Source organism: Chlamydotis macqueenii, chromosome 4 (genome assembly GCF_036417535.1).
Source record: "Chlamydotis macqueenii isolate bChlMac1 chromosome 4, bChlMac1.mat, whole genome shotgun sequence".
Classification (NCBI taxonomy): Eukaryota; Metazoa; Chordata; class Aves; order Otidiformes; family Otididae; genus Chlamydotis; species Chlamydotis macqueenii.
This window is the reverse complement of record NC_141559.1, coordinates 65,192,261-65,219,810: the sequence shown is the minus strand read 5'-3', so window position 1 is coordinate 65,219,810 and position 27,550 is coordinate 65,192,261. Positions and strand designations below refer to the sequence as shown.

The following is a 27,550-nucleotide window of genomic DNA, read 5'->3' as shown; positions in this document are numbered from 1 at the left end:
TTTTTATCAGGCCAGACAGTTAACACAGGCTTCTCTTAGGGAGACGCTTAAGTGGTTCATTACACAGGGACGGATTTACTCCTGCCTCCTCAGGCTTTGCAGAAATGGAGCCGCTGTTCTACAGGTAGTGGTAGAACAGTACTGGTATTAAAGACTGAAAGCACTAAAGGCGGCTTTGGGTGCTCATTCTGGCAGCATAGTGGAGAAACACAAAGCTGGAACACCTCTAAGACCAAACCCAACTACCCGGTGAGAAAATGCAGCTAGTCAAATGTTATTCTCAGACCCAGACCTCCGCACATCGTACCCTTCACGTACGCAACTCAAGATAGCACAGTGTTCATTTGTCAGGTTAAAAAGGAGCTAAGAGGTGTCCTGGGGAAACCAAAAGGTAGGGTTTGTATCATTTATATGAACACACGCATGCACATTTTTTAATATAAATATGTCACAGAACAAGTAATCTTCAAATGAAATGTCCTTTTTTACTACCAAATGTCTTTAATGTTAGAAAAACATAAACCCAGCTTATAAATAAAACCGCATAAACACTTTGGTACTGGCAAGAAATTGAGAATAATTGACCTTGTCCTATCAAAGGATGAGTGTATCTTTAGATCTTAAGTGCTGTGAACAGTTATGAACAGGCTTAAAGTACTGCGCAGCGGCAAGCTAAGCACAGCACGCACAGCACATTTCACAGGGTATTAAATAACCCAGGTTGGTGGAACCTCTGCCTCGGTTTAGTCTTCAGGCGTTTGATTTCTAAAACTACAGCCCATACGATATCACACGTCGGTCCTATTTCTCTTTACGCTAATTAGGTATTTTACTATCAAAAAGACACCTCATATTATCCTGGTGCATCTCTGTCTCTTTTCTTATTGCTACGTGCCTGATCCCAGCCTTCAGAAGGACTGACACCGTCTTGTCTGGCGAGGGGATACTCCCCTTCCACTGCAGCTGATGAGGAGCATCAAGGCGAGAACATTTCCTCAGGCGTGATGAAAATCAAGCAAATCATTTTGTCCTCGCGGTACAGGGCCTAACCCTCAAACTCATGGACGGACTAATCATTGCCAGCACTCCAAAGAGGGAACAACACGCGTGTCTCTCCCATATGCCAGTGCCTAACATCACAAGCGGCAAGTTGAGCAAAGGTCTGAGAGTGCCCGGATAACATCACAGCCAAATAGCAGCCCTGGAGTCTAGTAACCCCAAGATGGAACTGCACCGACATTCACAAACAGCCTCTACTCTACGAATAAGCTGCATTTTCTCCAGAATACTCCTAGATAAGTTTCCTATGTCGGTATCACACTTTGAAGCACCATGCAGACGTATTAAATATATGAAGTCAAATAAAACAACAATCAAAACAGCAACTGTAGGCAGAACTAATAAAGAATTTCCAGTTCCGATATGTCTCTATTTGGCTGCGATCACTTTGTGAAGCCTCCAGAATCTCCTTTGAGGGCACCCAGAGTAACCCAGGGGATGGAGGTCCAGCCAGCCCACCCACACCTGGGGAACTCGCTGCATCGCCATGGAGCCCCGCAGCTGTGGATCTCGCACCGTACCTCAAATACTGAAACCAGCAACAAAACACGTTTGTAAGGTTAAAAATTAATCCAGTGGTAGATCTTATGATGATTGTCTTGAAAACACAATACTCAAGAGAACAATAAAAACCAAACAGTTTCAGAAGTTATCAGTCTAGAATAAATGAAATGTGACTGTTCCCTCCCTTGCGAAAAAAACCCCAAAAAACGTCATCAACTTCACTAGTTGAAGGATTTCAGTGCTGACAGCAAAAGCAGTACAATGGTGCTATTGGATAGAATACACCTGAATCTTGCACGCTTTGAGCAATAAAGTAAAAATTTCCAGTATTTTCACATCTAGTATTGTGGATGAACAAAGGGAAGACTTGTGGAATAATACAAGTAGTAGATTATTTCGTGCCTGGATCATCAGGTGTTTAATAACCCTGTTTTGGCTATCACCAACACAGAAGGACATTGCCATTGGCACTGTGATCAGACAAAACAAATATTTTTTAAAATGAATCTGCAGGTTTTTTAACTTGTGTTTCCACCATCACAAAGTAACACTTACGCCCTTCTGAAAAGAGGAAGAAACAAACCCCCCAAATTATGACAGCTTAAAATTCTGCATTATTTTAGTAGATTTGAGAAAGCTAAATACTTCTTAAACTATTAAATTAGGAATTGGAAATTTTACAAGGTTTAAGAATGGCTACTCTAGACAGGACACGAAAATTTTACATATTACTTTAGGCAGGGATTTCTAAATCTCCCTTTCCAAAGTATTCAATTTTCAGCACTACCGTACCTTGAAGATGTGAACACACTGCATGCACATGTCCACACAGATGGACAGATAGACGCCTGCATATATCATACATATATATATTGGTTACCCAGTGTTCTTTTCCAATTAGTATTAACTCAATGGGACCACACTGCAAAGGCAAAAACAGGTTATTGTGTCTCTTGCACTTTATACCATGTGTTGCTGTGTTCCCAGCTTTACTAAAGCCTGGTAAGATCTCATTTCAGCCAAATTACTCCCACTCCCCACAAATGTACATGAGACCTAAAAATTAAATGAAAATGGCAAGACATGTCTGTTTCTATTATTCTGCAGGAAACGATCATCAAACTGCTGAAGGCTCTGACAAAATGCCTATTTTTCACCAACTGCGTGCCCATCTTCATGATAGATTCCAAATGATTCTGGAACGACTTAAACATTTCTTGCTCTATATCCCTCCCTCTGCAACACAGGCAGCGTGTTTTAGGCTACACAATAACTCAGCATATCAAGGACAAAGCTTAAAGTAAGCTTGAGACAGAGGCTGTACTCTGATTGAGCCATCAATTAGGAAGAAAATTGTGGCTTTCAAGATCTCAGTATGTCAGCAGACAAATTCACAGCTCCAACAAGTTGCTGGATCAGTGCACTGCTCCTTTCTCAGGACATTTTGGATTACCATTTGCTCTCATTTGCGGAAGAAAAATTCCCTTTTAAATCAACTGGAGTTACTCTGGCACCTCTGAGAGCACATATTTCCCTGGATGTGTAAATGCGAAGGAAAATCCATTTGTCTCTATAAATATGCAGGACTTTTTTCTTTAAATATTGACATCCACACCCTTATAGATTCCTTAACCTTTAGTCGATTCACATGGCTGTGGTCACCCAAATATATGCCTGGCCTGTGGTAAAACTGTGCCAGCTTTGTGACAGCTATAGATCTGTCGGATGTCAGAAGCTGTTCCCAGGGAAACATCAGGAGAAGGGATTATAGGAGGTTTTGAAAACCTGTTCTGAAGGTCTGCTAAGAGGAGCAAGAAAGCCCACCTTTCTCCATGAAAAATCAAAAATAGATACAGACCACTCCAGCAAAGTCTGAGCTTATGAGAACAATAGAAAATAAAAAGTTAAAGCTAAGTGATAAAAACAGAATTATAATTTTAGCACCGCTTTTTTTTTTTTTTTTACTAAATACAAAACTGACTCCTTTTGGAGACAGAATGCAATTTGTTTTCCAAACTGTATATCCCCTTAAAAGAAATACTGTAAGCTTCTTTCTCCTTTTACTTGCAAGTTGATGTTTATTCATGTGCATGGGGCTACCGCACAGACCTCTCACAGCATGACGAGCGCGCTGGCTGAAAGGTAGGATAGGAGATGACTATCGCCAGAATTTTTAAAGCAGGATGCTCAAGCCTGGTTGCTTAACCTATATTTAGCCTGCTAAATAAGTGGCCTGATTTTTCGAAGTCCTAAGTCAGAATTGCCAAGTCTCTCACAGTGAGAGGGAAACTCGTGTGACTGGACTGGCCTCTCCATCGTGTTTGGTGCCTGGCGCCGGGACTGCTCTCGTGCCACCACGGATTGGCAGGTCCTTCAGCTCACCGACCACGTACAGCTGACATGGGGGAGAGGTTGTGACCTCGCAGCAGCTCAGAGGTGCATTAATTAGTTCTTAAAGGCAGCTCACAGCCATCAGAATGTCCAGATGCAGCCAAACACCACAGCCTGTCTCCTACCCCCAGACCACGTGACAGGTACCCACCGCCACGCAACCTGAAGCATGAGTCTTGCACCTTGAAGCCCAAGAAAACTGAAACATCCGTTGGCTTCCCAGGATACTCAGCACTTCGGAAAATCAGGACACCTATTCAGGAGACTAAATATGGATATAAGGGCCTAGCTCTAAAAAAACTTGGCCCATTTAAGAAGAAAGGATGTACGCCATCACCTTGGAGCTCCCCAGCAAACAGGACTGAAGAGGAGCTGGGGCTCTGCAGCACTCACTCTAAATCAGCTCTTTTCAAGACTGAAGCTCTGCCCTATCCTGGGATTTCTAAAGACCTTGCAGCGTGAAGAAATATAGCACGAGTTACAATCCGAGTGAGAATTGGATAACACTTTCCCAGGGGCTTCTCTGAAAATCTCAGTCACGTGTAACAGGGTTGCAGTCCCACAGCAAAACAGCTACACTGTCGTCCCCGTGCTCCAGCCAAAGGGGAAGTCAACCAAGACAGTATTTCTGCCTGGGAAGGAGCAGAACGGTCGCGGACACAGGCAGGGGTAGCAGGGCACACTGTCTCCTTAAAGAGAAGGTCCCACCGTTATCCATCTCAGGGCTGTAGGTATGGCACCTACAGCACGTGAGACTTCTTCCCTCACTGCACTGCCACCGCCATCCTGTAATGGTGTAACACTCCCTCACCCAAAAAAGACACAGGAGCTGCTGACTGAAAACTAATTCTTGCCATGGCACGCTTGGTTTCCAGCCAGATACTACAGGAAAACTGCTTCCATGTTTTCCCAACTCACTCTTCACTCACCTCACCTGGCAGAAACAGCACAAATTAGAGAAGCAGAACGGATTTCCAGGTCACTCAAAGGGTCTACAGACTAGCTGCAGACACCTCCAGCTCTACTCCTGCCTTTCCCTCATCTCCTCCAGGACTTCCCCTCTCCAGGTCACCCACTTGTGCAGCCCAGTTCCTTCGGGCAGTGTTCTCCCACACCGTGTCTGCATAGTGACCATCTCCTCTCCATCACCTCCACACCCCTGCTTCTACAGCGACACGGACAGGCGGGATTGCTTGGCTTCTACAGTCACAAATCCTGATTTTATACTTCTTTTCATCAGTGATACAGACAGACGATCAGAAAGGTCCCCCACAAAAGCCACAGGCAGTATTACACCAAGGATCACGTTCCTCTGAAGAGAGACTTGTATTCTCCTTTCCTACAGCAAAGTTATGGGGAGAGGACCAAAGTAAACCAGAAATTCTTCTGGGGGAAGAGAGCATGCCTTGTAGCATTTAGACTGCTGCAGTAACTCTTATCAAGCTGGGACTCTTGCGCAGCTTCATCTGATAGGAACAAATCAAATCGCCACTTTATCTGAATTCTGTATAATGGCATCACCAAAATAGTAATAATAATAATAATCATCTTCTTTTAAAATCCCTTGTAAGCAGCAGCAAGGGGAAAAAAAAAAGAAATAACTTGGTGACACATCTCTTGAATATTGTTGATTGACTAATTAAAATGCAATAGAGCAGAAAAAAGTGCATAGAGGATGCTTAGGATGTAACGTAAAGAGCAATCACAACCACTCAGTGGGGCTTAGCAGGTCTGAAACGGTATCTAATTCTGCAAACTCCAGAAAGGTACTGCATAATGTCAACATTATTGCTCTGCACACTTTAATGAAAACTGCTTGCCTTCGGATTGAACTGCATACATATCTATTGTGAGTCCAGCATAATAAAGAAAACAAGCATTGTGCATTTAAAGATGCTGCCTCATTAAAAGGAGCTAAAAGGAACCCCTTGTTACAGTTACTAAGACACAATTAAGTAACAGGGTGACAGGTGGTGTATTGTATTTTTTAATGGAATAAACTCGCATATATACTGACAGGAGCCACGTATTTCCTTTGATATTACAGCATGCACCTGCAACTTGTTATTGCAAGGACCTTTATTAAGCAAGTGTGCACTTAGTAATGTCCGCAGATTTATAAAACTCCTTATTCGTCCTACAATTTGGAATAGGTGGCTTCAGAATCTCACAACTATTCTTTCCAAGAAAATAGGAAGATAATGATAACTGCTCTCATAGGAATATGCTTTCAGGCACTGCTACAAATAAACATACATGTTTCACCTGCGCTTCGGTTAAAAAGTTCAGAGATTTAGTGCTGAGATTTAATCCACGTGCAAGCATATGTCTTTGTATCACTAACCTGCCAGCTAGCTTCCCGTCGCAGCCCTTTTATCCAGTTTTCTTCTAAGTCCTTATTCTCTCTCGTGGATGTTTCATCCATCGCCGATGGAGCTTGCACAAACTCGATTGGCCACTGGCTGTTACACTCTCTCTGTAAGCCTTCGCCGAGGCAGCGGCAAGTGCAGTTCGGAGACAGACTGTCATGAAGAAAATGTCACACCACGGGTGGGGGGGAGGCGAGGGGGGAGAGGGGAAGGGAGGGGAAGGAAAGGGTTGACACGAAGGATCCACACGTGAAAAAGATTTGGGGAAGTGTGACCGCGGTCTGACACGTTCCCGCTGGTCCAGCAAATGCATCGCTGCAGCCGGGGAGTTCGCAGGGTAATGACAGAGGGTTGGTGACACTGTGGAACAGCCCTAATTAGATGTAAAGTATAGCAGAACTGCTAATACCATCCAAAGTATTCTCACGCGTCTTTCCCCAAAGTGTTTTTTTCACATATTGCAATAATTGTCTCATTTGCTGTCATTATAATTAAGACTGCATCGGGGGGGTGGATTCAACCAAAGGAAATACAAATAGCTGTGGGTCTGTGCGAAAGAAAATATTTCAGCGTATCTGTTTGAAAAGTGCTTCCTGAACCGCTCTGCAGCCAATAAACATGAATAATAACACAGGCCATTTTGATAGAAATGGGCTCATTACCATACTCGCTGCTGAGCTCTTTCAGAGCTCAGGTTCAGCAATGCAGAAATGGGTTCAGCAGGACACACGTATTCCAACCCCAAACCAGAAAAAAAATTAGTCCCAATGTAAGACATTTAAAAAAAATAAAATTGCTTGAGCTTGCTCTCCCTACATCACACCTAGAGATGCCAGCTGCACACTCCGAGTATGGCCAGGCTTTCTGTATGATATTCTTCATCACTCCTTAACCTAGCACCATCATCTTTGATCCCACCAAGAGACAGTTCAGTCTCCCCATCAACTCCTTAAAACATCATCTGGCTTTTTTTTACCAAATAAACAAAAATAAACAACGGAGAGAGTCTGTCCTGCTACTTTGTTACAGCATTTATCACAGATTAGCTGAGAACGCTGAACTCATTGCATTTAGGAAATCAATGTTTCAGGCAGTGACAAGGAACAAAAAAAACCCCAAACACTGTTTTCTTGGAAGTACTAAGGAAATAAAAGATTAATTTTGAAGCATGCTTTTAGCTGAAACAACTCTTTCCTGTAAAAAAATTATAACGGGATATCTTTAAAATTCATAAAGTTTATGACTATTAGGACAAGAATTTTTTTAAGTGCTGACTGTTAGTCATTCATGCTGTTTATTTACTAAGGAGACAAAAAAAATGGATTAATTTTAGGGTTCATTTTTTCTCCTGGGGATTTTTACTTGCAGACCCACAGCCGTTCCTCCTGGGCTGAGTCAGACCTCTGCACAGGGCTGCTGCAATGCAAACAAAAGCCCTTTCCTTTGCACCATTCTTCCAGACTGCTGGAAAACACTTCCATTTTCCCCAGGTTTCGCAAACATCTATTGTCACAAAATCTGGGCTTTCCACAGCTTGACAATGTCCTCGCCATAAAACTAAACGTGCCAAGTCGTGTTCAGCGTAAGCCGCTCCACATCGTGGCTCTGTCGTGAACTTCCCTCCTGCAGCTCCCAATTTCTCCTCCGTGTTTTTTTTTTTCCTCCTCTTTTTCCTTTTAGTTAAATAATCAGAGGAGCTCAGTTGGTCCGGGTCTGGCTGCGTTCAGTGTGACTTTAGGACTTGTGTTACAGACCGGGAGCGCGCATGAACACCGGCTCCTCTTACACATACGGATGTTTTATTTTTAGACCCCGGGAGCACAAGGTAAAGCAGACAAACGCCGGAAGGAGCCAGATGCTTGCACAGACACAGAGGGGTGCATCACGCTGGCAACAGAAGAGATGCAAAGGAACTTTGCATTCAGAAATTCTGCTTTCTGGGTGAAAAAAAAAAATATTTGTATTTAAACTAAACAGAGGCAGCAGGCAAAGGTAACCCAAAGCCACGGACACGGCCTTGACGGAACACGCTCTGTCTCTTAACGCTACCCACCCACGGGCAGGCAGCAAAGGAGGGCTTGACCCACATTAGCAGGGTGAGAAAGGGCCAGTGGTACTGCCAATACCGCATCCAACCGCCCAGGTGATAACAAAATATAAGGACGTCAATGACAAATCCTCGAGATGAGATAAGCTTGCTTTTTAAGAGCGCTGTCATCTGCGAAAGGCAGCATCTAGGCAACAGCTGGTCTGATTTTGGAGGGGTACAATTAAAAAAATTCAAAACAAAGCAGGAGGAATTCTCGTCTTACTCTGCATATGGCAAAGACAGATGCAAACCAAGATACTGACATACTCGTACCGGGCCAGAAGCGTAATTCTAAATCCAAGACAGATAGCGCAGGGAAAGAGCTTGGTGATAATTGTAAATATTAGCAGTGCTTCCAATCTAAGCTGCTCTGGATTGCAATGAATTATTTTGTGACTTTCCCTTGCCTTTTTCACCACCATGAAATAGCCCAAATTGTGTATGAGCTGCAAGAATACGAAGACATTTATTGATGGAAATCAAACTCCTTTTTTTCACCCACAGTGTCTTTGATATGTTAGAGCCTGAAGCAAAGAAAACATAATAAAAACAATATATAGAATGAGAACTTCAATTTTCCCCTACATATGAATCCCCTACTTATTTGCTAAGAATCAAATCTAACGCCACACAGTTAAAGGAAGTTCCATACATCATTCTCAGTAATCCAGCACTCAGCTCAAATGTACCTTGCTTGAAGTTCATACAACATACTTGATTTTACACAGCTCTAAACAAAACATCCCTGAATACTACAGCTCTGAGTCTAAAAGGCTTTCGTCGCAATTCCATCTCCAATAGTGAGAAAAGTGCCACCGTGAGAACAGATTTATCAGCACAAGGTAACAAGGATGCTTCAGAAGTCCATCCTGAGGATCGGATTTGACTGTAACCACAGGCTAATTTTTTTTTAATATATCCACAATTTATTACTGTGTTACCACCATATAGCTGCCAGCAGTGTGAAGAAGCAAAGTGAGAAAAATATGAGTTTTGTTTTTTTTTTCAAGCACTGAATAGCTACCCAAGCACATCCCGATTTTTCAGAACACTTGATCTGTGAAATGGGTGCTGCTTCTGGGTAAGGACCAGCTGTTCACGCTCACGCAGCCCTTACGTGCCTGTCTGCCCCAGCACAGTAGCATTACCTGTGTCGGATATGGTCAGGACATCTCCACCTTAGAGTCCTGCTGGTTGCCCAGAGCTCCTGGTCAGCCATCTGCTCTTCAGCGGCATGAACAGGAATGAGAATACAACAAGAAAAGGTTTGGATGAGTCCTGGTGACCTCAGTGCTATGAGGGGTCTTTAGTGGAGCCCTGAACTCCACTCTGAGGAGACTCAGCATCATGCTGAATATCAGTAGACTAATTGATATGGTTGTTGGAGGGATGCAAGGATAAATATAAGCAATTTTCACCATCTCCTTCAAAAGCTAAGGTGAGGTCAGCTCAGACACAGCACAGCATGGGTCCATCAAATTTCAACATATAACGCTTTATGTTTTCCTAACAATCTTAGATACATTCACCTTTCATTTCCTTCTCCCTAACCAAACGTTGTACTCTGATCTGTTACCAGCTCCACATGAATTAACCACTGAAGTCTAGTACCTGGTACGCATCAAATTCCTGCTACGGTTTTGTTTTCCTGCCACACGTACCCATCACAGCCTTGCAATAACTTCATTTTCTGAGTTTTCTCATCAGAGGACAACGGTGTGAACCAGCAAACTCACTAAGGGATCCTTGGGATCTCTCAGTGCAGAACATCTTTATGTATTTCTGCCTCCTGGATCACAAGTCTTCAGCACATACGATGTTTTCAGTGCCAGACTCATGGCTGGCACCTTAACTTGTGGAGGCATGATTTTTATACCAAAAAGGTCCCTCTAACACTTTCTAAGAGAGTGAAGAGGAAAAGCTTGTAAGTGCCTTCAAGTACAACCCAGATCAAGAAGCACTGCATGGTAATACATGAAAGGGAAAACTCTGAAGTACCTCTTAACTTTTAACTAGACAGTGGTTACTGAGGGTAAAACTTAAGTTGTTCCTGAACTAAATCCAAGCCATAGCTACATAATTTCCTACACAGCCTATATTAAAGCTATTCACACAGTGCTTCTTATTCATCAACAGGCCAGAGACAGGAAAGAGCAGCCCACAGGGAACTGTTGTCAAACTTGCCGTAGTCAGGATATGTCCTAAACACAGTGAGACAAGGGCAGCTTCTGGTGATGACACTCACGTCGCTTTGCGGAACCTGAATGTCACCTGTCCCTACCTGAGTCAGGTCCCTTTAGTAAAGGAGAGAGAAGGAAGGCACTTTCTGAGGGCAGGTCATCTGACTTCAGCCCAGGTACCCACCCTAGCCTGAAACAAACCATCAGCCCGTGGACCTGCTTTTGCTGACAGTGGGAGGAATGGAGGGCAGCTCTCAGACTTACACATCTAATGCCCAAGGGGCTAAGTTGCTCAGAGGACTCCTCCTCCCCTGGTTCCGTGCAAAATCAGCATCTTTCTGGATAGCGCTTGCAGCCACCTTGTCTCGCTGAACACCATCCCCATATACTGCACAGTGCAGCACATACAGCCAAGACTGAACCACCCATAGCACAAGTAAGAGTGTGTTTGGGCACCTCCTAAACACTCAAAGCTCCATAGACCTCGCTGCCCCCTGCTCCAAAGGACTCCAGCATCTTCTCCCATATATATGAGATCACACAAGGCTCATACCCCATTCCCAAACCCAAACTTAAAAGATAGTTTAGAAGGTACCAGTGAAGAAGGAGACCTAATGCTATTGACCTTCAGTGAGACTTGGGCTCATGACATCCCCTGACCACTCCTGGAAGTACAGTTTAGGCTATCAACCCCCGTGGAGACTTCTGATGTTGGCTGCTGAAGGCACCATCCTCCTCATGGAGTCCCTGTGCTCTGCTGTAACCCTGCAGAACTAACTATAGCGCCTGGCAAGGGGACAGCGTGGCAGATCAGCGCACTTCAGACATACCTGCTCTCGTATGTATTGCTACATGTGCTGCTTATACTGATTACATGTTGACAAGCTATAAATAAAGTTGTCATTAGAGCACCACAAAGTGTGACATTCCACAAGCTGAGGCAGAGCTGCATTTTCCCTACTTTAACCTAAGTGTCCTTTGAGTAGAGGAGTTTGCTTTGTCTTGCTAACCAGTCAAGGAGGAGCTTGTTTCTCTGTCTTGCCTATCTTGCAACTTCTAAGCTCCTGCCTGAAAGAATTACTCATTTGTTAGTGCCAGACTGTCATCTCTTTGAAAGTAGAGCCACGAGATCTTAACAGACTGGATGTACACGCCTGTTAGATTTATTAGTTAAGAAAAACAGCAAATGACAAGTGAATAAAGCACTCCTTGGGACGTTCGGACTACAGATTTTGTATAAATCAATAGCAAGTGCTATAAAATGTCAGAAAATACCAAATGAGGAGAAAGGAATCAATAGATACCTTTTGAATTAAATGAGTGATGAATATTCTTTACCAATCAAAATAAATTAAACTACAAAAACCCCTACGCTAAAGCAATATCCACCCTTTTACTTTAAACCCCAAAGGAAGGTAATTCAGGGTTAAGGTTGGAAGCTCTGTCCTTAAATAGTCCTACTGAGGAAGATGGAGTCAGAAAGGAGGAGCAGGAAAATTGCTTTGACAAAAGTTGAGAATGAAATATTAACTCAAACATGTTCCTCTTCATTCTAAATTCCCTTTATTTCACAGAATCAGAGAACGGTTTGGGTTGGAAGCGACCTTAAAGATGATCTAGTTCCAATCCCCCTGCCATAGTCGTGGACACATTCCACTAGACCAGGTCGCTCAGAGCCCCATCCAACCAGGCCTTCAACACTTCCAGGGCTGGGGCATCCACAGCTTCTCTGGGCAACCTGCTCTAGTGACTCATCACCCTCATAGTGAAGAATTTTTTCCTTATGTCTAGTCTAAATCTACCCTCTTTCAGTTTAAAGCCCCTTGTCTATCACTACACACCCTTGTCAAAAAGTCCCTCCCCGTCTTTCCTGTAGGCCCCCTTTAGGAACTGGAAGACCGCTATCAGGTCTCTCCAGAGCCTTCTCTTCTCCAGGCTGAACAGCCCCAACTCTCTCAGCCTGTCCTCATAAGAGAGGTGCTCCAGCCCTCTGATCATCTTTGTGCCCTCCGCTGGACTTACTCCAACAGGTCCATGTCCTTCTTATGTTGGGGGCTCCAGAGCTGGATGCAGTACTGCAGGTGGGGTCTCATCAGAGCAGAGTAGAGGGGCAGAATCACCTCCCTCGACCTGCTGGCCATGCTTCTTTTGATGAAGCCCAGGATGCGGTTGGCTTTCTGGGTTGCAAGCGCACACTGCTGGCTCATGTTGACCTTCTCATCAACCAACATCTTCAAGTCCTTCTCCTCAGGGCTGCTCTCAATCCATTCTCTGCCCAGCCTGTATTTGTGCTTGGGATTGCCCCTTTTTCTGGGTTTGAGTCAAAAAGGCAGTGGCCACCTTTCTGTAACACATTTGTACCGTGCTCTGATTCTTATCTGGATCCCTAGACAGTAATACAATACCAATACTAAACTCAAGAACAGTTAAAAGTATACTAAACCCCTCATCACCAACTGAGGATGCACTCTGTGCATTCCAGAGGTCCTTCCACCTCCTCATTAGGAGTCAGCATGGGGTAGCAGCCTGAACAGTTTAATGAGTTTATAGTTATTTTGCCTTTGTGGTTCTCGATCCCACCTTCTATAGCATGCTAAGCCAGGTACCTAACAGGACACAGCCGTACAGCCATGAAGGCAGAACAGAAAACAGAAAACTTCAGTTTGCACTCAGAGTTCTGTAACAGTTGTGCATCTGCCCTTAATGTAGTGTATCACTTCATCAAGGTGAATATTTCTGCTTTCAATAGGACCTTGTAAAAGTCTGTGTGTACCATAGTCACACAGCAATTGCTTCCTGCCATGTATACATTTTCTGCTCCTTTTCACGATGAAGGAAATCCATACAAGCTAAGACGCATACCGAAGAAATCGGAGATCACACATAATGGAAATACACCTGTATACATGTGGTGCAGCCTCCTGTTGAAGACTGTATACAGTACTCCTCACTCCCCTTTGAAGAAGTAGGTCAAAGAAGGGCAATGAAAATAGAATACAGAAAATCCCTCCTACGAGAAGTGACAGAAAAAAATTGGATTTTTTTTTTTTTAATTTAAGGAAGAAAATCATTAGCACAGGACATGATACAATTTTCTAAAGGTGGGAATGGTAAAAAGGCAGTGGGTCCATTCTTTCTGCCTCTCAAAACAACAACAAAAGGGCACACAACCAAAGTCAAAGGTGGCAGATTCAACCAATAGAATCAAATGCTTTTTTGTAAAATATGTAATTAGAGAGTGGAACTCGCTGCTGACAGAAGTGCCTAAGGGAAAGAATGTATCAGCTTTCTATAAGTGTTAGAGCAGCTGCAATAGCAAGAAATTCATGTTTAAAGCAGATACCACTAGCAAAGATTTGTGCTTCACAGTATACACCAGCCTGTGGAGCTGGGGATTCACGTCGGACATAAGCCAGGACTGGCACGTCTGACAGCTCTAACCCTCACCAAACCCTTCTCTACCCTTTGCTGGAAACATCAGGTGCTGGCCACTTCCAGAGAGCAGGCTCCATCCAGTCTGGATGCATTAGAGAGCTGAAAAGGTGTAGCAAACTCCCGTGGCCTTACAGATCATCGCTGGACCCTGCTGCATTACCTGGGCAGGCAGCTGTTTTTCTTGATGTTGGCTGTATTGGAGAGGAGATGTCAGCTCGGAGCCAGAGCATTCTCAGGGTTTACAACAGTTACAGCGTTATTGTATTTATAATCCTCAGAGCATACAGACCGAAAGGTAAACATCAGAAACTAATCTTACTTCTTTGTTTGTATCTTTTTCACTTAAACAGCATCTCCATTTATTTTCTGCCTGTTACATCTTTCCAATCTGCAAGCAAGACAGATTCCAAAATCTCAGGTGCTGCCAAAAGAAGCTGAACATCAGCCTGTGCAACTGCTTTCAGGTCCACAATCCTGCTCTGGCAGGACTCAGCAGAGTTCTGTTAGAAATAGCAGAGTTTATGGGATTGACTCCCCCACTCTGGAGAGCAGGAGGTATTGCTTTCCATTTGTGAAGAGAAAGACCTCGTGTATCAGAGGGCAACAGCAATATACGCCGTCCATCATGCTGTGGTGGACTCAGGGACATCTGTCCTTCCTTCCTATGGGCAGAACGGATCAAGCCAAAGATGCTGCCTCATTTCTCAGTAAACCAGAACCAGTACAGGAATACAAAAGAGGATGTTGGCACCCACTGCTACTCTGAGAACGCTCATCAGTATTTCTCACAGAACTCTAGCAAAGCACATCTGTCATAAAGGTTTAGGAGAGGCTGACCAAATGCAGGAGCAGTCCACTCCCCAACCCTACCACCCCAGCACAGCCACAGTTTCCAGCCGATGCAGCGAGATGGCCTTAATCTCACTCTGCCCTTTCCTGATCTCTCTCAGGAGATTTGTCCTGCGACTGATACCATTTCTGGGCAATGCTAACACTTCCCACCAAGATTACAGCTGGCTTCACGCACTTGCTCTGTTAACCCCTTGTGACATCTATTCCAGTGCAGGACGTAAACCAGCCCAAATCCTTTGCTGAAGCCTCCTTACTCATCCTAAAGCACCTAGAGAGAGACTTTTGAGGATGATCCCTGAGCAGCTCAAATAAGAGATCTATTCCACTAAAGCCCTACCTGTTGTTTGTTATTGCAATAAGTCGCCTCCGTGGAAGCAGAACGGAAAGCGTGCCAGTTCACTGTGCTGCTTGCTATTTCAGACGGTGTCACGAGCCATCCAGCCTGCTGGTATTTGTGCTTCGGTTTCACTGCGTGACTCCAGCTGCTGAGGATCCTTATGAAAGTAATACATTCCTACCTGAGCTACAACTAAATTAATGTCAGAAGTAAGACAGTGCCCCAAGTGATCAATAAGTGGGTTTTTCCCTACAGAAATATTAGAAGCAACTCACATCAATAAGCCTCAAATTTATGGGGTAATTCGGCTCTCCCATTTACAGCTTGAATAACTAGCCTTTGTACAGGATATTACATTACTAAATAACATGTGCTAAGAGAAGCTTCTCTGCTGCAGTCCCTGACCTGCAACAGTCACAGCTTCCAGGACCATCAGCAGACGCAGTGAGGGACCTGAGATATCCATCTCAATCGAGATCCTTCCAAAACCAGCACAAAATTCCTTCTAAATGCATTACAGGTGACTAAATGCATTATACTCAGACCTACTTCAAGATTTTAATGAAGAGTGCTGGTATTCGGACCTCTGGAAGACAAATGAATGGTTTTGGTCTTGCAACCATCTGTATGCTCACCTTTAGAATTATGTATCAGAAACAATATCTTGTTGAATATTCTTGGTCTTATTGACTGAGTCACATAAACTAGGCTACAAAAATAATGATATCTATAAGGAAAGAACAATCCTTCACCAGAAGGAGATGGATTAGATGGACCAATAAGTCTCTTTCATTTCTGATTTTTATGATTCCATACAAATTTGAAGACCTGAGTGGAAGGATCTGCTTAGCTAACCGGACGACGGTAAAGGAAAATTCATTTGTTGGGGTTTTTTTTCTCTACAACGTAATTTTAGGTCATACAGCTACTGAAATTGGAGAAAATAAGCTGAAAATGCTATGGTGAACCATTAATTACAAAACAAATCTCTCTAAATCCTTCTTAGGTAGCCACTGCTTATCCTTGTAGAGCTAACAAGCGTGCTGCCTGGATTTAACAATTAAATAATTATCAGCTGTGGTGAAGAGCAGCACAGGTTGGTGTGCATGGCACTCAGTGGAGGAGAAGGTCAGTTCTGCCCACTGGGACCCGTGACCGCTGGTCTTGGTTTGTGCTGGCACTGACACTCCAAGGGCAACAAGTAAACCCAACCCTTTCAAAGGAAGACAACCCCTCCTCAACCCTGCAAGCGTCACAGGATCCACAGTGAAAACAGATAGGAGCTTTTTTTTTTTTTTTTTTTTAAAAAAAAAAAAAAAAGGGTCTTTGATCTGTAAGAGTTTTATTCGTCAAGGGGCAAATACCAATCTAGCGTCACTGGCCAAGTACTGAAGCTTTATTTTGGTCAGATTAGCCTATCCTGCTTCGTTCTCCGGGTAGGTTCATCATTCATCTAAATCCTCCCCAGAGAGCACGATGCTTCACAGCACAGCTATTTTACTGCCCTCTTCTTTTCCCCAAATTCTTGGCTGAGCTTAGACTGCTCTTAAATTCTTTGAAAATTAATTTTCAAAATAAAAATTACAGCAAGGAAAAACGGTGTTTGGCTCCAATACAACCACCCTCTGTTTAGCAAACAAGCTTGCAGAGCTCAGTAAGGTCACCAACAGCTGTTTTTCATTTCCTATTTATAAAAGGGCAACGGCTGCTGTGCCACGTTCAAGGCAGAGCTTTGTCTTCTGCACATTCTCTTCCTCTCTCTCTTTCACTATGCTGCTTCTATTTAGGCATTATGATAAAAAGCAGGCATTCCTGCAAACTAATAATCTTCACTTTCTCCACCCGATCAATGCTGATGTGGTGGAGAACTTCCAAGTGTCCTCAGATTAAATTTCTCACATATCATCACGGACACTTGAGCAACAAATAGCCTGCTCTATTCCTGATAATAGAAGATTAGTAACACTAACAATGTACAGAACAGACAAAGGGAAGATGGTACAAATCTTTCAAGTAATATACTGCATCAAACCTTGAGGCATCATCCTAGTGACATATGCAAGTTCTTGCAGCCTTCGCGTACTGCTGCAGAAAAGACCCTCATTTTGTGACAAGCAAAGAAAGTAAAAGTCAAATTCATTGTCCTTTTCCTCTCATGTCCTCTTTAGAGTGGAACTGGAATGAAATTTGCCTGCTTTTCTTTCCAAAGTAGGCCTCCGCGCGAGTACTGCCAGTAAATCTCCATGTGACACCAGCCCTCAACATGATGATCATTGTGGAAGTGCCACGGTCTGCCAGCAATTTGGCTGCACTTGAAAATTACTCCTTTTTCACCTAGGTGAGGATGCAAAAGCTCCAAAAAACAAATGGAAAGGGAATCTTGGCTTGTTCCTATTCCCCTCAAAGGGAAATCCAACTAGCAGTGAGATCACTCTGAGTGGGCTACGTGGTTTCTTTGCTTACCCCTTTCACAGTAATGCACATAAAACCAAGTGGCCATAACAAAATATTTATCTTAATCACAGAAAGCTTTCCTAGGCTCATCACAAACACATCTGGAGTTTTCTGTCTGTACCCTTATATTGCAGTGGTACTAATGACTATTATTAAAGGCATGTTTTAAAGTGATTATAATGGCAACTCCACACATCACAAACATGAAAGAAGGAGGGACTAACATTCCCCATGCCAAGAAAGTTACTAGTATCATCCCAAATGACAGAGAATAAATGGGACTGTCCTAGTTCAGCCCTGCTCAGGATTAAGCTATGCAGTCTCTCACTCACTCCCCCCACCCTCCAGTGGGACAGGGAGGAGAACCAGGAAAGAAAACAAGGTAAAACTCACAGGTTGAGATTAAAAAAAAGTTTAAGAAAATAACAGAAGAAAACAAAACAGGGATGGAAAACAAACAAACAAAATGAGTAACAGAAAATACTGAAGCATAAAATTTCCAATACAGTAGCTCATAGTAGATCCTGATACCCAGCCTCCTTCCAAATAGCAGGAATCTCCTCACTTTATATACGGAGCATGACATCACGTGGTGTGGAACAGTGCTTGGGCTAATTTGAGTAAACTATCCCAGCTGTTGGCTAGTTAGTACCTACCCCAGCTGTATCCCCAGCCACAGGTGCCACCAGCTCCAGTTCCTCTCCCAGCTCAGGTGAAAATTAACTCTGTCCCAGTTGGAACCAGGACAGGGACTGTCAAAAATTATGAAGTCAAATCCCCAAGATCCACGTGGACTTGAGGGAGATTGGTTTGATTTCTTAAGCAATTCTCCTGAATCACACATGCGGCTTGGTTACAGCTACAGGTAACGCTGAGGTGCTTGCTAACCAGTCCTCTTCAACAGGCATCAGGGCTCCTCTTTCACCTTGCAAGCGGATGCCACAAACACAAACTGCCTTGCAGCTCAGAGGTGGCTCAGATGCTAACACACAGCTCTGCTCTATGAAGGTGCTTATGGACAGGAAGCCCTCCTGCTACAACCATTTTCAGGGCTGTGCCTGGACTTCTTACACAGGAATAGGGCCAGCTTTTTCTAACTAGTTTGTGCATCTTCAGGACATGCTCACCACTCTGTGTGGCTTCAGAAGTGCTGGGAATTCATCAGAACAAGGGTATGAACATAAGCACATCTTGAATGAGGGGTACTACTGTCTTTCCTAAGGCTTCTTCACTTTGTTTTGTCACAGAAGAGGCAGCACTGGTCAGTCTACATGGTAAGCTAGAGCACGGAGCAAGCTGGCAAAGGAGAAGAGATATTTGTCATCACCACTGCAACAGGGGGAGAGTGTGCAGGGTAGGGATGAGACCTTGCCATAGCTTCCTCTTCACACAGCACAAGACAGCTGCATTACAGATGGAAGAAGAAAGACCGAGATTGTTTATTCCACACATTGCAGCAACCCTCAGACCCACAGTTTCCATCTCCCTAAGGCACAAGTACAACATCATCTTCCTTGTTCTCCTTCATCTATGTGAATCTGAGCAAAAAGACATTCCTGAAAAAAGCCAGAGGATAATCATCAGTTCCTCACTGTAATCTACTCCTCTCACTTCTCTCTTTATTTGAAATACTGTGTTTTGGGTTTCCTGGGTGAATTCAACTTGTCCTTACCTTCTAGGCCTGGTCCTTCTGCCTTATTTTTTGTACCTGTTGTAGTTCAGCCCTCATCGGGACCAGACTATGCAGTCTCTCTCTCACTCCCTCCACCCTCCGAGAGAATAGGAGGAGATGATATAAGAAAAATGGCTCAAGGTTTGAGATAAAGACAGGGAGAAAATCCTTAAAGTTACCGTTATGGGCAAAACAGACTTGACTTGGGGAAAACTATTCATTTATTTCTCTAAAACCAGCAGGATAATGAGACAGGGAACAACATAACCTCCATCCACCCCTCCCTCTTCCCGGGCTTAACATTATCTCTACTACCTTTCCCTCCCGAGTGGCACAGGGAGGAAGAGGGAATGCGGGTCACAGTCAGTTCAACACGTGTTGTTTCACGCTGCTGCGTCATCGTCGGGGGAAGAACTCCTCGCATTCCTCCCCTGCTCCAGCATGGGGTCCCTCCCACGGGCCACAGTCCTTCATGAAATTGTTCCGGCGTGGGTCATCTCTTCCACAGAGTGCAGTCCCTCCAGAACAGCTGCCCCAGTGGGCCCTCCATGGGCCACAGCCTCCTTCAGGCATTGGCCTGCCCCAGTGTGGGATCCTCCATGGGCTGCAGGTGGATCTCTGCCCCTCCCTCTATGGGCTGCAGGGGGACAACCTGCTCCACCATGGGCTGCGCCACAGGCTGCAGGGGAATTCTGGCCAGGAGCCGCGTTACTCCTCCCCCTCCTTCTTCACTGACCTTGGCATCTGCAGCCATTCCTCACAACAGGCTGGCAGACGCCTCTCAGGATCCTTTTTACATCTTATTCACTTCTCATCTCCTCTCCACTTCTTGCAGCCAGGCTAGGCCGAGTTGGGTCGAGTCGGCCGCCTGGCGAGAGACCAGAGGGTGAGGCCTGCAAGGCCCACAAGGCTCGCACCTCCCTCTTTCTCCTCTTTCTGGCCCCCACTCAGCTGCTTCACATCTTCTCCTCTTTTTTTTTTTTTTTCCTATTTTCCCCTTGTTAAATATGTTATCAGAGGCGTTATCACAGGACATTCTGCTACCAATCAGTTCGGCCTTGGCCAGCAGCGGGTCCGCCCTAGGCCCGGCCGAGTCCACTAAACAAAGGGGAGCGACTTCTAGCAGTTTCCTACAGAAGCTACCACCTTAGGCCCCCTTCACTAAACAAAACCAGAACAGTATCTTTTCCTCCAAAGGCAGCAGACTTACAGCAAGGACCTGGAGTGAGCTGAGATCACACACACCTGCATACCAACAGCAAAGTGGCCTCATTTTGGTGGGCAGTGCTTTCTGATGCTACTCCAGGAAGAGCACGTCAGGTGTAGCTGGGCTTTCGGCATGGTGACAGTACCAGATGTAACCAGCTCCTTTCTACAGCCTTGCTGCAAACACCCTCTGCTACTGACCACTGACCTGCTGAACCACTCCCCGAAGTCCATTTTCTTCACATTTTGTTTTACTTCTTCCTGAGTCCCTTCCAGCCTCCTCATCTCATAGCAAGATACCCTAACTCCCTCATCGTCTCAAAAAAAAATCTTTTAAAAGAAGAAAACTAACAGGGGAAAAAAAGGTAGTTTTCATCTGCTTTCTAAAAATTGTCACTTTACTTGTTTTGCCCACACTCTTTCCTTTTCCCAGTCTGCTTTGTCTACATAAATAGATCACTTTTAAGTAGAGTCTACTTATGACTTCCTACTACTACCGGGAATAATTCAACAGGGTCATCATTTCAGACGCAGTTTGTAGGTGCCACAGTGACGCGATACTATGTCCACTGCAACCATAAGAAGAAAACAAAAAGGCATGGCTACAGTGATAAGGTGGAGAAAGGATGGGGAAAAGGGACAGCATCTAGTCCAACTACTAGGTCTTCATAAATCCTTTGAAAGTGAGGATTTGGCCTGCAAAAAACCCCCGCATTAGTCATCTGTCAACTGATAAATAACTATGCTTATAATAATTGTGTGATTCTATCACAAAGCTATCCCTTGACATCTAAGGGGCTCTGAGGAAGCCTAAGATGGCATACTGGGGAAAAAAATGTACAAGGAGAGGTGGTGAGCAGCATTTTCGGGTTCACTGGGCTGATCTAGCCTTGGCAGTAAGCAAGTGTGTATTCCCAACTTCTATCACAAACCACATAAACCACATTCATAAATGTTACGGAGGCCACCGTGGATGCCACACATGGACTGGCTGTAAGAAGAACTATTAGTAGAAGAATAGCTGTTTTATTACAGAAGAGCCCCGCAGGTACTCACATTTTAGCAACAGGCACAGCGTAGGGAGCCTGAATACCCACGGCCATCAGAGCAGCTCTGCACAGCACTAGCTTTAAGTGGATTTGGCGTAGGAAGTCAAAACAATGTGCGTGGCTAGCAGGTAACTGGGCTGTCAAGAGGCAATCCGGTGAAGCGCCGGCGTAAGGGAGTTTGTCAGCTGTGCAGCAGCGGTGACAGTGACCGGCGGCAGGAGGGAGCAGACGAAGAGGGGAACTAACCGCTGGCATCTGGTCTGCGCCAGCAGCAGCGGGGATGGAGGGCTGCAGGAATGCAGGGATTTCATTTCAGGGATGCTCGAGCGCCTGGGACGTAACAGCAGCAATGCCAGCCTGGAGAAGGATCCTGCCCGCGGAGAACGACTTTCCCACCCAAGACTGACAATTCAGGGACTCTCTTTTTGTTCTCATTTACTTGCAAATAATGGTTTCCTTGTATGCCTACCAAACAATATTTACGCAGGACTGGATATATAGCTCTCATTAGAGCAAATACTACTACCTAAATTGGGCTATTTGTGACTCTGCACCTTGAGTTTCACTCATCCCTGGTCTGAAGCGCACTAAAAGCACATTATTACTGCTTAAGATGCAAACTACTATGTTGAAAAATATCACTTTTTAGCTCAAATGAAAGAAGTTTAAAATTAATGGCTAGTTGAAAGTAAGGTGAACGGTAAACAGAAACTCCTTGTGACCATGTGCAGGCTATTATTCCCAATCTGGAACGAGGTTATACTTACTACTTAGATTAATTACTCTTTTTCTTCTATCTTAATTTATTTTACGCTTTAAGAAACCAACATGTCCACTAACCACTCTGTATGTGATAAAGAAACACAATAAAAGCAATTTCTCTCCTACCCCCCCAAGAAAACCATTCTCAGTAATGCATTTTTGAATCCAACATACCTTCTCCTAATGAGGTTTCAGCATGCCATAAATAACACTAATGAGACTTTGTCTTGCCCATGTAATATATTTCCTTAATATAGCTTTAGATTTTCTTATGTTGCATGGAAAACTAACAGTCACAGAAAGAAATGTCCTCCAATAGCACATTAAAACCAAAAGTACAATTAAATATAAATGAATTCAGTAATTTAATTGCACTATTGTAATTTTAAAAAATTCAGAGGAAAACTAATGGTGCCATTTTTTCTATTGGTAAATAATAAAAGTGCTGAGGGAATCAGATAATATTTAAATAAACATTACTGTTACTGTATGTGATACAAAGATACCTTTTACTGCAAGGTAAATTCTGTCTTTGCTAACGAACAGAGAGTTTGAGGCGTGAACCTCTGCAAGCTGAGGGACCAGTCCTGCCAGTGTTATGGAAGCAGTCCCAGGTACGGGATGTGAGGTTTGACTCCCTGGTTTTCCAGAGCTAATAGTCCAAGTGTACACTTCCAGCCTCAGAATGCAGTTATGTTAAATATCCTCTGCAAAATGCAGCCATTTAAGCAGAGGTTTACAGTGAAACAACCTTTAGGTTGACAAGCAGTATATATTTATGCAATCTGCAGCTCCTATCATTCTACAAGCAGGCCAACGTTGTCTGGGTGGAATTTTTTCCTCTAAAAATACCAGCTCATGGATTTTTCCCTTGAAAAAAAAATGATAAAATGTATTTTTGCAGAAAAAGTAAATTATTATTTGGGGCAGTATAAATTTGAAGCCTACTCTATTTTTAAAGATCATTTGAAATGTTACGCCTGTCACCTCTGTCGCCTCTTTTCCCTCAGAAAGCACTGTAAGGCTTATGCAAAATTTCAGTGGGGACAGGTGGAGAGTTTTACCATTGATTTTCATGAAAACAGGTTAAGTAGTAGCTCTTTCTTTAGGACTCTACCTTTAACGGTGAAGTTCAGTAAACATCTTAGACTAGGCTGGTCAACGATGCAGTGACTACAGGGGGAAATGAAAGAGTAGTGAACTCCATCACAGAAATTAAATGACAATAAGGATGTTGGTGCTGATGGTGATAAGGCAAAAGCAGTTATGAGTATAGAGATGGAAATAATCAGATCCAAAGTAGAAGCAAAGCTCAATTTTCGTACTTCCTTCAAGTCAGGAGAACAAGATGACCACAGCTTCCTACTTCTGAAAGAACTGGCACACCAAATTATAGGTTGGGTGATCTGAACAAATCATTAAGGCAGGATGGAACTATATGGCTGAAGATTAGCAGATAAAATGACTTACGTACTTCAGAAAGGGGAAAATGATTCATGCAAATATAAGCCCATTTGTCTGATCTTACTACCATGTAAGGCTTTAGAACAACTCTTCCATGAGGGAATACCTAGAAGAGGTGTAGATAAATGGAAAATGACATGAAAATCAACATGGATTTATCAAGAGTAGACTAAACCAAACTAGTAACTTCCTTTGGTATGACAACTAATTTTCAAGACAACGTAGTAAACTCATCTCTCTGGACTCCGGCAAAATGTTTATCTAGATGGGAAATCCTTAATTAAAACAGAGAAGATGGGTTCAAGACAAACAAGAATCCGATCAAAGGGAAGGGCAAGGAGGCTTACACACGGCTCTGGTGAGATCTTCTCTGGAAGCCTGAGATTGGCTCCAGCTCCCAAGATGGATTCAAACTTCAGTGGGTGCAGGAGAGGATTGCTAGGAGGCGGATGGGAATGGGAAACACATTGTACCAAGGGCACTTGAAGAGTTTGATTCATTTGATTTCACAAAGAAAAGCTGGCTTTCCATCAGAGCACAAGCAGCAGAAAGGAGAAGACCTATTCCAGGTTAGAATATTAGCATATAGAAAACGGCTGTAGTATAAAGTAGATAAGCACTATTCAGGCTCAAAAACAGAAGGCTTATAAGCATCAGAATATAGCTCTCTAGAACGGACTTCCAACAAAAACAAGGGTGAAAAATGTAGCTGGTTTTAACATCTATTTTGATCAGCATTATGGAAGAAATTATACAAAGATAGTTCTAGAAACAGCAGTATACTGGATGCAGCGTTCATCTCTCTGTTCCTGTTTCCAGGTGGGCAAACCACCTCATCGCCTCCCTATCACCTATAGCCTCTTTTGTACAAATTGTGCATTTTTCTCAACGTAAGGTCATTTTCTACATTAGACTGGGACACACTGCATGCATGCCAATACATACCCAAGAGAGCTTTTCTGCTTTTCTTCTAGCTAAATCGCTTGATCTAATGAAAGAATATTAACCTTCCACACAAATGTTGCCTCACTTCTTTATTTTTCTCAGTTTTTCAGTAAAAAACATAAAACTGGAAAATGAGCTGTTTATGGCAAACCTATGTGGTCTATTTTGACGGGTGGGCATAAAAAAAAAAATCACAAAGCCTTGCTTTTTGCGTATCTCCTCAAAATTCAGAAAGTTTTACGAAATTACAACAAACTGTGGCAACTTCAAACCCTGAGGGGTTTGTGTTATGTTTCTTTTCAAACTTCTCTAGTGACTAAGCTCAGATTACATGGTTATGAATCAACAGCCTTACCAGATAAGAGTGCAAATCCCATGTGTTACTTCTGAGGAAGGAGAATGACTCCTGACAAAACCAGATCCCCATGAACACTTGCTCAACATCGCATGTTACTTCTACAGGTACAGGCACGAGTCAGGCTACTAGAAAAATCTCACAAAATTGCAAAACGTGGGTCAAAATGAAGCCATGTTTTTCTTAAATTAACTTAAAAAAAAACCCCAGACCTTCAGCAGACAAAATTATACAAGCGATGCTAACTGTGTTTTTTTCAAGACTCTACAGCCCAGTGCCTGTGGGTGCTTCCAACACAGTAAGGGGCATTCTGTGATCATAAAGTGGTAGTAAAAGGCTAAATTTAACATGTAAGATCAAATAGCAACCTATGAAATCAAGTATGAGGGAGAAGTAAACTCTACGGGCAGCTAACAGAAATGGCAGGAGGAGCAAGGATGATCGATATTAGGATTTGATTCTAGCTCTAGATAGATAAAGAGATCATTCCCCAATGTCCCTTTCTGGCAGGCAAGATTAGCAGAAGTGATATCAAATATTGTCATTTCATATCCAGACAATTGGCATTACTATCTCATTCTCAAAGTATCATCCTGGAGAGGTATGCCTAGACATACATTGGGCCACAAATCTGACAGGAACATCTCTGAACTTTCCTGCTTAGAGATGCAGCTGCACTTTGTCAAACTGTTTTGACTCACTTCCAGATGGAATCTGACTCAGGATAATGGTCCTTACATTTCACCGCAGTTATTTATGATGCATTTCTTTTTTTTTTTCTCATAAGATATTGTCTTTGAGCTATTTTTTTATTCTTGCACCACTGCTGTCTTTCAAAGACCTAGTAACTGCTGAAAAGAGATTTAAGAGTCTTACCGATCACTTTGCTGGAACTGGGCTGCTACTGCTTAGCAATGGCCAGACACAGGGCACCCCAGCAGCACTAGGAGCCTGGGAAAAATTACCCTCCACAGGGCATAGGTGTACTTAACAAGATGTTAACCAGGCTGTGCTCACAGCTCTGCCTCTGTAGCTCCAAACTGAGCCAACGCCAACATTGTGCTGCTCCAGTGGCCCAGGTCAAACATTCGACAGCAGATGAACACACACAACTGGTACCTGACGTCCACAGCAGTGCAGGGTGTTCACCTTGTTGAGGCCATGGCGTCCTGGTGAACCTGCACCTCCCAGGTGAAGTGCCTTGGGGTTTGACCTGTCTTGCACATCATCCCTAGACACACCACTTGAATAAAAACTGACAAAATCTCTTTTTCAATTCAGAGGTTGATACTGCTTCAGCAACCATCGACAAATATGAGGTGGGTGATCAAAAGAACTCTCCCCCCACAAACACACACACTTTCACCTGCCAGATTAAATGGAAGTCACGCCAACATAATATGTTTTCACTAAGCTCTATTTCCTAACATGCCAGGAATACTGGCTCCTAACACAGAAAATGGCCACGTGGGGTAAAAATATCCATGATGAACAAGAAAGTCATCCTTATCCTGCTCTTGCTAGAAGATGTATTTCTTGTAGCAGCACTGATGACCTACCAGGGGTGTAACCCTCTAGAGACAATGTATGCCTTCATCAGGTTTTCATTTATGAAGGATTTCCTTGCATGCTGCTTTAACATAAACAGATGCAAACAGTACATATTTTAATTTCATATGGATGTAACTTTGTCATAAGATCATTCAGGTTGTTCTTAGTTTAATATCAGGATCATTAGATAATACTTTCTTCAGGAAAGATTACAGCAGATCTACTCCTGCAGCAGTATTTGTGAACATGTCCTCCCTTTGTCTTTGGCCACCAGATATTCCCTTTCCTGGAGGACAAAAATCTGTAACAAAATGTTTTAAAAAACTGAGAAGTTCACCGCACTCCTTAGCTGAGCACTGAAATGTGTTCTCATATTTTCATTACAAATAAGATGTTATCTATGGCACTGAACTTAATGTATAGACAAACGATAACCTACTCAGTTTCTCATGCTAGACTCTGGGTAAATTTAGGAGGAATCCTGTGGATTCACTGAGGAAAGAACAGACAGTAGTGCGCTTCCAGAATTTTAACAACAAGTTTATTCTTCTGCTTTGCACTCAACCGTCTGCTATTTCAGACAAACATGCGGATCTAAAATTACTTGCATCCTTAAAACAAAATGCTTCAGGAAGTTGGAGGAGAAACAATCATATTGAGAAAAGTAAGTGCTGAGGAGGGAAGAGCTCATTCAAGCTTTGGCTGGATCACCGGTCACCAAAGAAGGCAAACGCCATCTGAGCAAACAAAATCCTTTGAATCCAGACAAGTTTAGGGGAAATCTTGTGAGAATGGGCTTTCTTGTGGCACTTCTTACATTTGCTGCTTCAATTTTTCTTGGAAATACCACAAATAAGACTCTTTCAATGTGTTCAG

At 43.4% G+C, this 27,550-nt stretch overlaps 1 protein-coding gene across 2 annotated transcripts in view; it reads right to left on the bottom strand.

Annotated features, from left to right (window-relative positions):
• PPARGC1A (PPARG coactivator 1 alpha) overlaps window positions 1–27,550 on the bottom strand; it is a 371,225-nt gene that overhangs the window by 166,112 nt on the left and 177,563 nt on the right. The window contains exon 1 of one of the 2 annotated variants that reach the window (XM_086747408.1): window positions 6,299–6,314. The exons of the other annotated variant lie outside the window; for it this stretch is intronic. The gene's annotated coding sequence lies outside the window, so the exon portion shown is untranslated. Of the gene's footprint in view, window positions 1–6,298; window positions 6,315–27,550 lie in introns of those variants that run through there. 2 annotated transcript variants of the gene reach the window in all.